Source organism: Macaca fascicularis, chromosome 1, assembly GCF_037993035.2.
Source record: "Macaca fascicularis isolate 582-1 chromosome 1, T2T-MFA8v1.1".
NCBI lineage: Eukaryota > Metazoa > Chordata > Mammalia > Primates > Cercopithecidae > Macaca > Macaca fascicularis.
This window is the reverse complement of record NC_088375.1, coordinates 44,369,889-44,382,470: the sequence shown is the minus strand read 5'-3', so window position 1 is coordinate 44,382,470 and position 12,582 is coordinate 44,369,889. Positions and strand designations below refer to the sequence as shown.

The 12,582-nt window shown below is 35.8% G+C and overlaps 1 protein-coding gene across 1 annotated transcript in view; it reads right to left on the bottom strand.

Moving 5' to 3' along the window:
- Positions 1 to 12,582, bottom strand: part of PLA2G4A (phospholipase A2 group IVA) — a 148,072-nt gene that overhangs the window by 109,855 nt on the left and 25,635 nt on the right. The window lies entirely within an intron of this gene.

Genomic DNA, 12,582 nt, shown 5'->3' with positions numbered 1-12,582 from the left:
TAAAGAAATTGAATCAATAATTAATAACCTTACAAAACAGAAAGCACCATGCTCACATGGCTTCACTGTTAAATTCTACCAAACATTTAAGAGGAAACTATATCAATTATTATATCAATTCTCTGCAACCTCTTCCAGAGGATTAAAGCAGAGGGAATACTTCTTAAATCTTTCTTGGAGGCCACCATTACCCAAATTCCAAAACCAGACAAAGACATTACAAGAAAAGAAAACTACAGGCCAATGTTTCTCATGAACATACATGCTAAAGTTCTCAACAAAATATTAGTAAATCAAGTCCAACAACATATAAAAAGGATTATACACCAGGCCGGGCACAGTGGCTCATGTCTGTATTTTGGGAGGCCAAGGCGGGCGTATCACCTGAGGTCAGGAGTTTGAGACCAGCCTGGCTAACATAGTGAAACTCTATCTCTACTAAAAATACCAAAAAATTAGCTGGGCATGGTGGTGTGTGACTGTAATCCCAGCTACTTGGGAGGCTGAAGCAAGAGAATCGCTTGAACCCTGGCAGCAGAGGTTGCAGTGAGCAAGACACCACCACTGCACTCCAGCCTAGGTGACAGAGTGGACTCCGTCTAAAAAAAAAAAGAATTATACACCATGACCAAGTGGGGTTTATGTCAGATACACAAGGCTGATTCAGCATTCAAAAGTCTATTAATTAAAGCCATCATATCAACAGGCTAAACAAGAAAAATTACATGATCATATCAACAGATGAATAAAAAGCATCCGACAAAATTTAACATCCATTCATAATAAAAAAAAATTTCAGCGAAATAGAAATAGAAGGAAGTTTCATCAACTTGATAAAGGACATCTACCAAAAAAATTATAATTAATGTCATATTTAATGATGACAAAATGGAAGCTTCCCCAAAAAGATCAGGAGCAAAGTAAGGAGGAACCCTGTCATCACCCCTTTTCAACATTGTACTGGAAGTCCTATTTAACGCAGTAAGATAAGAAAAGGAAATAAAAGGTATATAGATTGAGAATGAAGAAATAAAACTTTGTTCACAGATAACATGAATGTTTATGAAGAAAACCCAATATAATCAATTTGAAAAAATACTTCTGGAACTAATTATATGACTATAACAAGGTTGCAGGAGATAAGATTAACATACAAAAGTCAATTGCTTTTCTACATACCAGAAATGAACAAGTAGACTTTGAAATTAAAAACACGATACTTCTTATATTAGCACTTCCCAAAATGAAATAGTTATAAATCTAACAATGTATGTAGAGGATCTATATGAGGAAGAATACAAAATTCATATGAAATAAGTCAAGGAAGAACTAAATAAATGGAGAGATATTCAATATTCATGGATGGGAAGACTCAATAATGTAAAGATGTCATTTCTTTCCATTGTGACCTATAGATTCAACAAAGTCCCGACAAAAATCACAAAATATTCTGTGAAAACGAGAAACTGATTCTAAAATTTATATGAAGAGGCAAAAGCAGAATAGTAAACACAAAATTGAAGGAGAAGAGAAAAGTTAGAGTACTGACGCTATGCAACTTCAAGACTTACTATAAAGCTACAGTAATCAAGACAGTGTGGTACAGGCAATAAAAAAAAAAAAAAATACACAAACAAACAAACCAGATCAGTGGAACAGAATAGAGAAGCACATAGATGAAGTCAACTGATCTTTGACAAAGGAGAAAAGACAATATAACAAAGCAAATATAGTCTTTTCAACAAATGATGCTTGAACAACTGGACATCCACATGCAGAAAATGAATCTACACAGGTGATAACTGGGCCTGAAATACAATGAGAAAATGCTCTTGAAAATCTGTTTAAAATTAGCTTTCGCTGCAAAAGAAACCCTCTCAATAATAATTATTACACATAATGATGCCCCCTCCCAAAATCATCTATGCTTTTTTTCCATATCTAAGAATTTCTAATATTACATGGATTTTCAAATACCTAGAAACCTTCCTTGTATCACAAAAACTATGAGCAATATTTTTATCTATTATTTAATATTTGATTTTTGAAGTTGCTGCAAATATATTCATATACTAAATGTTTATTAATAACATGGACAAAAAGATTGTTTTTATTATAAGGACTCATTGAATGTGAACCATATGTCATACATCCTAGTAGACACCAACTGTCATTTAATATTCCCAACAACCCTAAAGAATAGGTGTTATTATTTATATTTATAAATGAGTAAAATGAGATTCTGAGACACTCAGTAATTTCCCAGTTACTCATAGATAGTAAATGGTGACCTTTCACTAGAATTCAGCCTTGCCATTCTGTGTCTGTGCCCATCTCTTTCAAAGAGCTTTAAAGATTAATAAGAGAGTATCGATAATAAAGTAAGCACATATTCTTGGAGAAAGATGTTCAGTTTCAGTCAATGATTATCCAAATAGTCTTTTAAGAATCGCTTACCATGTTTCCTGGGGCCACTATCACAAGCAATTTCAAACTAGTCCAGACTGCGCTAGGTTTCAACTTGGATAGGAGATGTTTGGTTATATCTCAGGGATAGTGCCAGAGGAAATTATATTACTGAATTCACAACCAGTGTTTTCCAAGGGAAACTAATGACTCAGGACAATGGTGGCTGGTAGTTGGCAGAGAGAGATGTCATATTTCAATTGAGATGTCAAATCTAAGCTCAATCCACCGACTTAGTCATGAAGATTAAGCTTTGCCTTCAGGTCTTGGATTACTTTGAGTGTCTTTCTGCATTCATATTCATTTCCATAGTAAAAACCAAGGTGCTTTTTCTTTTCAAAATTACAATTTCCTATTCATTAGGAAAACAACTACTGGATTAAATTCATTCTGGATAAGTCTGGATAAGTATATTGATATATGTAACTATGTTTGGCATTGAAAAAAAGAACCAATTTATACAAAATCAATTTGATGATCTTCCTAATCTGTTTAAAACTCTACTGTTATAAGACAAGAACCAAAGAAACAATCATAAAATAAAGCTGATGGAAAATAAAGTAGATTCTGCATGCAAATATTGTTTTTCTGTATTCAACCTAACTTTGCCTAATTTTTAAAACTAAAAACTGTTAGTATGACAAAGACTATATGTTATTACTGAATGCAGAGATTATGATCACCACAATTGGCAATAGGCACCTTCTCAGAATTTTTTTTTTAATGGCTGCATTGACGTCATTAACAAATCATGAGGCTTTTTTGATAAGATGCTTATTTTCAGTTTCACTTTCAGGTGTGGAGTTTCATTCTAATATAACTATGAAGCACAGGCATTTTGCTATTATTCACCTACATTTTTAAAGAATGATCAGCATTATCTATTTTTAGTCTAACAATAATACCTAACCTTGGTATTATTCAAAAATTATCAGTCATGAGTTGGCCATATGCAGAAATTATCTTAATGATCAAAACATCTAATTTGGAACATAATTTGTTAGCTCTAGAAGATATCACTAAAAGAAAATCAAAATCAGAAATGTGACTTGAGATTCTTCTCCCCTTGAACAAGAAATTTATCACCTGCACAAGTATATACATTCAATTTGGCAATATATTATATTATATATATATATATATATGTATATATTTTACTTTATTTTATTTTATTTTATTTTATTTATTTTATTTAGACAGTCTCATTCTATCGCCCAGCCTAGAGTGCAGTGGATCAGATGATCTTCCCACCTCAGCCTCCCAAGTAGCTGGGACTACAGGCACGCACCACCACACCCGGCTAATTTTTGTTTCTTGTTTTTGTTTTTGTAGAGATGGGATTTTGCCATGTTGCTCAGGCTAGTGTCAAACTCCTAGGCTCAAGCGATCTGCCCACCTCAGCCTCCCAAAGTGCTGGGATTACAGGTGTGAGCCACCACACCTGGCCTATAGTTGTATATATTTTTAAAAATAAAACCAAATACAGAGTGCATTCTTATTGCAGTAGGAAGATTTTAAGTCCTCTTTTAATCACGAGTTTAGGGACTAGTATCCAGAATATATAAGAAACTCAACTCAATAACATAATAATAATAATAATAATTATCTGATTTTGAAAACAAGTAAAAGACCTAACTAGACATTTCTCAAAAGAAGACACTCAAATGGCCAAAAAGTTTATGAAAAAAAATGTTCAACATCACTTATCCTCAGGGAAATGCAAATCAAAACCACGATGAGATATTACCTCTTCCCAACTAGAATCGCTATTATAAAAACCACAAAAATAACAAATGCTTGCATAGATGTAGAGAAAGAAAACATTTATACACTGTTGGTGGAAAAGTAAATTTGCATAGCCATTGTGTAAAACAGTATGGAGGTTCTTCAAAAAAATTAAAAATGGTACTTACCATCTGGTCCAGCAATCCTACTATTGGGCATATATCCAAAGGAAATGAAAGCAGTATGTTGAAGACAAATCTGCACTCCCATGTTTATTACAACATTCACAACATTCACAATAACCAAGATATGGAATCAACCTAAGTGCCCATCAATGGATGAATGGATAAATAAAAGTGGTCCACATACACAACGGAATACTATTCAACCATAAGAAAGAAGGAAATCCTGTCCTTTGTTCACACCTGTAAACCACCACTTGGAGGGAGGCCAAGGAAGGTGGATCACCTGAGGTCAGGAGTTTGAGACCAGCCTGGCCAATGGTGAAACCCCATCTCTACTAAAAATATAAAAAAATTAGCCAGGCATGGTGGCAGGCACCTGTAATCCCAGCTTCTTGGGAGGCTGAGACAGGAGAATGGCTTGAACCCAGGAGGCGGAGGTTACAGTGAGCTGAGATCACACCACTGCCCTCCAGTTTGGGCAACAGAGCGAGACTCTGTCTCAAAAAATAAAAATAAAAAATAAAAATAATTAGGTATTTGCACAGAAAGACAAATAGCACAAGATCTACCCGTACGTGGAATCTAAAGAAGTTGAGGCCATAGAAGTAGAGAGTAAGATAGTGGTTACCAGAGGCTAGGGAAGATAGGAGGGAGGAGAAAATGGGGAGAGAATGGTAAATGGGTACAAAGTTAGGTAGGAGAAATAAGTACTGGTGTTCTACAGTACAGCAGGATGACTATGGTTAATAGTAACGTGCTGCGTATTTCAAAATAGAACAGAAGATTTTTAATGTGTTCACCACAAAGGCATGATAAATGTATGAGATGATGAATATGCTAAAAATCTTGATTTGATTATTACACAATGTATAATATAATGGAACATCATACTGTACCCCGTATATATGTACAATTACTATGTGTCAATTAAAAACAGAATTTTTAAAAGTGAAGTTTCAAACAAAAAAGGAACAAGATTTCAGGGACTGCCCTAGCAGTGAAAACCAATACAAGAAAATATTAATTTTAACAGCTTCGTTCTAAAATTCTAATTTAGCTGGGTTCTGTGGCGCACACCTATAGTTACAGCTATCTGAGAGGCTCAGACAGAAGGATCACTTGAGCCCAGAAGTTTGAGGCCAGCCTAGGCAATACAGCAGACGCTTTCTTTAAAAAAGAACATAGTAAAATATTTATTTAATGATATATTCATCATGAATTTATAGTGACTATAATATCCTTAAAACACTGAAATGAAACAACTTCCCAAATATCTAGCACCTAAATTGTAAGTATAATATAGATTCTAGTCCAATGGTAACTAAATAGCTGTAGCATCACACAAAAAAAGTGTGAACATCAGCCTTTTCCTACCTCCATACTTATGAGGAAATCTACACTCTCCTGGAGTAACAGTGACTGAGTGGACTGTGAAGAACAGGCGCACCTTCACCTTTCTAGAGAAGCTCATTAGAACACACGAAGTAGCATGTGCATTTGAAAAGTTTTTCTCACACATCCTTGGCGCTTTGCGGAAGTCATATTTATTTGGTTTAGAATTACTGCCCTAGATGATAAGTCATGTTCATTCAGATTTAAGATGCCTTAGAACTGATGGTTTTCAAATGTGAACCTTAAGGCTAATAGATCCAATACACTTGAAAACATGGATACGCTAACAAATGCAATTTTAGATATTTTATCCCTATTTTGAGGCACTTCTTAAAAACCTTCTCCCTGCTTTACTTGTTCTTTTCATTAAGCAACAAATAAAAGGTTCAGGCCAGGCATGGTGGCTCAGGCCTGTAATCCCAGCACTTTGGGAAACTAAGGAAGGTGGATTACTCAAGGTCAAGAGTTTCAGACCAGCCTAGCCAACATGGTGAAACCCCATCGCTATTAAAAATACAAAAAATTAGCTGGGCATGGTAGCCCACGCCTGTAATCCCAGCTACTTGGGAGGCAGCATTAACTACCAGAACAGAGAGCAAAGGTGAAAAAGAGCACAAAAAATCCCAGAGAGGTGAGCTCAGTTTTGCCACAGGGGCATTTGCTGATCCAGAAGAGGAGAGGACTAAGAGACTGCGCAGCCTTGAGAGATTCATCAGCATTCTAAGAATAAGAACCCCGGTAAACCACACTCCTCTTTGCAAAGTAAAATCTCCATAGATTGTGACATAGGACTAAACGTGAACATCCTTTCTATGTACTGGTAACCCATTTTAGTGTAATACAAGCTGCCCAGAAAACCAATCTGGAACTGGGATTACATTTGTCCCAAACCGCTAGTATCCCCAGGGGCCTGATGGAAGCAAATAAGTTATCTCTAAAAGATTACTTCTATTTTTCACCATAGCGTTCAACACAAAATCAAAGATAACTGGGATTATAACGAGTCATGACACCAAGTCTGCAAACCAGCATAATTAATCAACAGGCACAGAAACAAACCCATCCATTAATCAGCTATACTATACTTACAGTGTTCAAGGAAAAGAAAGTCAAATTGAAATATGACTATATGGGAGTGGGAGTATAAAAAAAGCCTGAGAAATTTTTTAAACGAACTAAAAAGAAATTTGAGAACTGAAAGATAAACCTGGTGATATTCTAGGAATTTCTGATCTATGTTGTGCGGTAAAGAAACAGAAACGGCCAGGCGCGGTGACTCACGCCTGTAATCCCAGCACTTTGGGCGGCCGAGGCGGGCGGATCACAAGCTCAGGAGATCGAGACCACGGTGAAACCCAGTCTCTACTAAAAATACAAAATATTAGCCGGGCTTGGTGGCGGGCGCCTGTAGTCCCAGCTACTCGGGAGGCTGAGGCAAAAGAATGGTGTGAACCCGGGAGGCGGAGCTTGCAGTGAGCCGAGATCGCGCCACTGCACCCCAGCCTGGGGGACAGAGCGATTCTCAAAAAAAAAAAAGAGGCAGAAATATGGACATTACTTTGAATTAGCACACTTTCGCCCCCTAAGGGAGGCTTGTGGCAGGGCATTAATGATATCAAGGACAAGTTAGGAGTTTATCATTAGCTGTGATGATTAATTTTACATATCAATTTCAGTAGGCCGTGTGTTGTCCAGATTAAACATTGTTTTAGGTGTGCCTATGAGGGTATATCTAAATCACATTACCGTTTGAACCAGTGGGCTCAAGTAAAGTAGATTGCCCTCCCGGATGCAGCCGGGCATTACCCAATCTGTTGACAGCTCAAACAACAGAGGCAGAGGAAGGAAGAATTCATCCCCATTTATTCTTGTCTCACTGTTTGAGCTGAGACATCGCCTTGCATTTCGTCCTGCTCTCAGATTGGGATTCACATTATCAGCTCCCTTGGTTCTCAGGCCTTCAGACGAAAGCCAAAATACACCCCAACTTTACAGTGTTTCCAGCTTGAGATGGCAGATCGTAGGACTGCTCAGACTCCATAATTGTGTGAGCCAATCATCAGTCAATTAATTATCAATTAATTAATTTCTCATAATAAATCAACAAATTAATCAATATCTCCTGTTTGTCATAATAAATTAATTAATACCACATACTTAATGAATTAATACCTCCTATTGGTCCTGATTCTCTAGAGAACCCCAATACACTAGCTTTCTTCTTCTTCATTTTTTAGATTTTGAGTGCTCACAGAAATTCTACTATTTGCCAAAAAACTCATTATTAACTCATTAACAGTCCTGTGCTTTTGTAATAATAGTTTTACCACTTTTATATTTCTGATTTTCTAGTAACAGCATCTCACCATCTAACTTTTCTGAAAATATCTTATTTCATTATTTCAAAGGAATAATTTTGTGCACATAACAATTTACTATTTATGAAAGCTCTGTGAAGCAGACAGAGCAGGTCCTATTCATACCCTGTTTTCCAGATGAGGCAGGTAAAAGTCAGAGTCTACGTGTTCATGATCATGTAACTGGTAAGACTAGAACTCCTACCAGAACACTAGTTCTTTGATTACTTATTCAGTGGTGGTTTTCTTTCCTGTGTTACTGTAATAATCTGAATAATAGCTTTCTACATTTTTGGTAAAATTTCCAGTCATCCTACAATTATATTTTTTGAAAGTTCTTGTATTTTACTATGCAATCATGCTGCCATATCCACGTGGTTTACTGTCCCTAACGTGAAGACAACCTTAGTTTCTGTGGGATGTGGGACAGTGCCCCTCCATTGTTAATAGGTGGTAGAAAGAGGTGTGAATTTTTTCACTTCAGGCATATGACTCATATTTTCAGAATAAAAAGATGGAAAATGTTATAAATATTTTATACTTGACCTCCACTTGTGAAATTGATGGCTCCTGGTAAAAAAAAAAAAAAAAAACAAAAAAAAAAAAAAAAAAAACTTCAATAAATTCTGAAGGTACAAAAATCCTTGAGGTTGGAAGTCACATCATAATGATTCTAAACATATGGAAACTAAACTCTGTCATGTATTTGTCACTCTGTTTTCCTACCAGCTTCTTAAAATCCAAGCACCATTGGAAGCAAGTGAGCTTGCTGGCTGCAAATTGCTGCATCAGCCCACAGGATTCTCCAACATGTCCCTGCATCACAGGAATGGTGAAAATGAGCCCAGTCTTCTGGCCTGGAGGCAGCCAAAACTGTGTTAGCCTGTTTGGCACCAAGAGCTCATTACTATTAATAGTAAGCTGGCTTGATTCACTCCAACTTTCCTTTTTACTAATATCATTCAGTGTTGAGTGTGCTTGCTCACTTACATATTTTGAAAAATATCTTTCTGTGAAAACCATAGCAGGAAATTTTTTAAAAAACAATTTACACACACACACATATGCACACACCCACAGTTGGTTTTTTTTTCATATACACTTAGCAAGAATAAGAAGAATGAAGGAAACTGTAAAGCTCACAGATCTCTTCATTTAAAAGGGCTATAAATTAGAATGCTAGTTGATGTCTAAGTCTGATATTGGCGAAAGTAATGAAAAATGTGATAGCAATATGTGGTTTATTCACGTTTTGTAATATGGTATAATATAATATTACCACATAGGTAATTACCATAGCCTAAATATGTTGCTATAGTTAACAAAATTTTCAAGAAAAGGTCCCAGTGCTGAACCTTAGATGTCCAGATGCAGTTTGATTTTTAAATATACTCTGGTATTCAAAAGAAACTACCATCAGAGTGAACAGGCAACATACAGAATGGGAGAAAATTTTTGCAGTGTACCCATCTGACAAAGGGCTAATATCCAGAATCTACAAAGAACTCAAACAAATTTACAAGAAAAAAACAAACGACCCTATCAAAAAATGGGCAAAGGATATGAACAGACACTTCTCAAAAGAACACATCTATGCAGCCAAAAGATACATGAAAAAATGCTCATCATCACTGGTGATCAGAGAAATACAAATCAAAACCACAGTGAGATACCATCTCACGCCAGTTAGAATGACAATCATTAAAAAGTCAGGAAACAACAGATTCTGGAGAGGATGTGGAGAAATAGGAATGCTTTTACAATGTTGGTGGGAGTGTAAATTAGTTCAATCATTGTGGAAGACAGTGTGTGATTCCTCAAGGATCTAGAACTAGAATTATCATTTGACCCAGCAATCCCATTACTGGGTATAAACCGAAAGGATTATAAATAATGCTACTATAAAGACAAATGCACACATATGTTTATTGTGGCACTATTCACAATAGCAAAGACTTGGAACCAACCCAAATGTCCATCAATGGATTAAGAAAATGTTGTACATATTCACCACGGAATACTATGCAGCCATAAAAAAAAGGATGAGTTCATGTCCTTTGCAGGGACATGGATGAAGCTGGAAACCATCATTCTCAGCTAACTAACACAAGAACAGAAAACCAAACACCATGTGTTCTCACTCATAGGTGGGAGTTGAACAATGAGATCACTTGGACACGGGGTGGGGAATATCACACACCAGAACCTGTCAGGGGGTGGGAGGTTGGGGGAGGAATAGCATTGGGAGAAATATCTAATGTGAATGATGAGTTGATGGGTGCAACAAACCAACATGGCACATGTATACCTATGTATCAAGGCACATGTATACCTATGTACCTGCATATTGTGCACATGTACCCTAGAACTTAAAGTATAATTTTTTAAAAATGTAAAAACTAAATACATATACTCTGCTATGTTAAAAGAAGAAACTGAATGGCCGGTTCACCAGATCGTCTGACAAGACATGTGTGGGGGCTGCATGGCAGTCAGTAATAAGACCTGGTCAGATCAAGTAGAAGAGTGAAAGTCATTCAATATAATCATATTCTTTGAAATGTTTTGTGTTCCAACCATACTAAACTTCTTTCATTTCCTTGAATCGTGTACTATTATATCGCGCCTTCAGACTACTTCACATACGCTTATTTTTTCCAATTCAGAAAAGTCATTTTCTCTCTCTTTAACTGACAAACTTCTTCTACGAACCTTCAGGTCTATGCTGATATGTTACTTCCCCTAGAAATCCTTTCCAGAAGGATTCCTGTTATTAATTCTTCCTGTTACATACTCTAGAGTCATCTTCATTGTCTCTTATCAGAGCCCTTACATTGTGGGCTTACATTATTTTATATTATGGTTATTATAAATAATTTTTTCATATTTTTCTGTTAAACATAAACAACCAGGAGTTCAAGACCAGCGTGGCCAACATGGCGAAACTCTGTCTCTATTAAAAATACAAAAATACTAGCCGAGCATGGTAGTGGATGCCTGTAATATCAGCTACAGGGGAGGCTGAAGCATGTGAATTACTTGAACCCGAGAGATGGAGGTTGCAGTGAGCTGTGATCACACTATAGCACTCCAGCTTGGGCAACAGAGTAAGACTCCATCTCAAAAAAAAAAAAAAAAAAAAAAAAAAGCACAACTAATTGGAAAATACAGTTTGCAAATACCTTTACAATTACATTAAAACATCAAATATTAAAAAATACATCAAAAATATATATACACAAGATTTCTTAAGGAAAACTATAACACATTACTGAGATAATTAAAGATAAAAATAAGTAACATTTAGTTTTGGATGAAATTCATGGTTTGTTAATGGATTGGAAGACTCAATATTGTTATTATATTATCTCTTCTCTGTAGAATCATTACATTCCCAGCAATTTTGTGTGCATGTGTGTGTAAATTGGCAAAATGAATACAAAAATTATATGGAAATACAAAGAACTAAAACTAGACAGGATATTCTTGAAGAAAAAAATTGGAGGATTTACGTTGCCATATATAAAGACACATTTTAAAGCTACACAAATTGGGATAGATCAGTATTGGGGCAAACTACAGAAATTAGGATAGATTGGCATTGGGGCAAACACAGACTATTTGACTAATAAAACAGAAAAGAAATGAAGTCACACATATATATTTGCCTGATTTATAGGAAATCACCATTGCCATTCAAAGAGAATATGATGGTTATCAGTAGACTAAAGAAATAGCTTATGACATATTCAAATAATGAAAAACCACATGGCAATGTAAAAGTGTGGAAGTGTGCTACTCACAACAACATGAATGAATCTCATAGACGCAATGTTGACTGCAGAAATGTATATTAAGGTCAAACATAAGCAAAACTTACCCATGATAATAGAGGTAAAATATTGGCTACCTTTGAGGCAAGTTATTGACTAGAAGGTATATGAGCAAGTCTTTCTGGGTGCTTATAATCTGAGTGATGGTTTCATGGGTGGAATACATTTTTATTCCAAATACATTTGTAAAAATTCACCAAGCTTAACAATTAAGATTTATGCACTTTATATATAGTATACCTCAATTTATTAAAAAGAAGAGAATCAGACAGAAAGAAGAGCTTTCTTAAGAAAACTGAGAAGTAACCAACAGCAAGGAACAGAAGAAACAAAACCAGAAAAATCTGAGAAGAGTTTCAAGAAAATAGTAACGAGCAGCAGAGTTGGACAGAAGGAGTGAGGGGACTGAGGAGTTTATTGGATTTAACACCAGAGAGGCCAATTAATTAGACCTTTTTGTGAAGTGGAATGGCTGAGGCCAGATCAATGGTTCAAGTTATGAATGGAGGGGAAGAAGGCATTACAAATAATTATAATACATTAAACTTTTTATCTAAGGAGAGCAAGAAAGAGGATGATATCTAGAAATGGATGCAGAGTAAGAAAACAGCATTTTATTTCAAG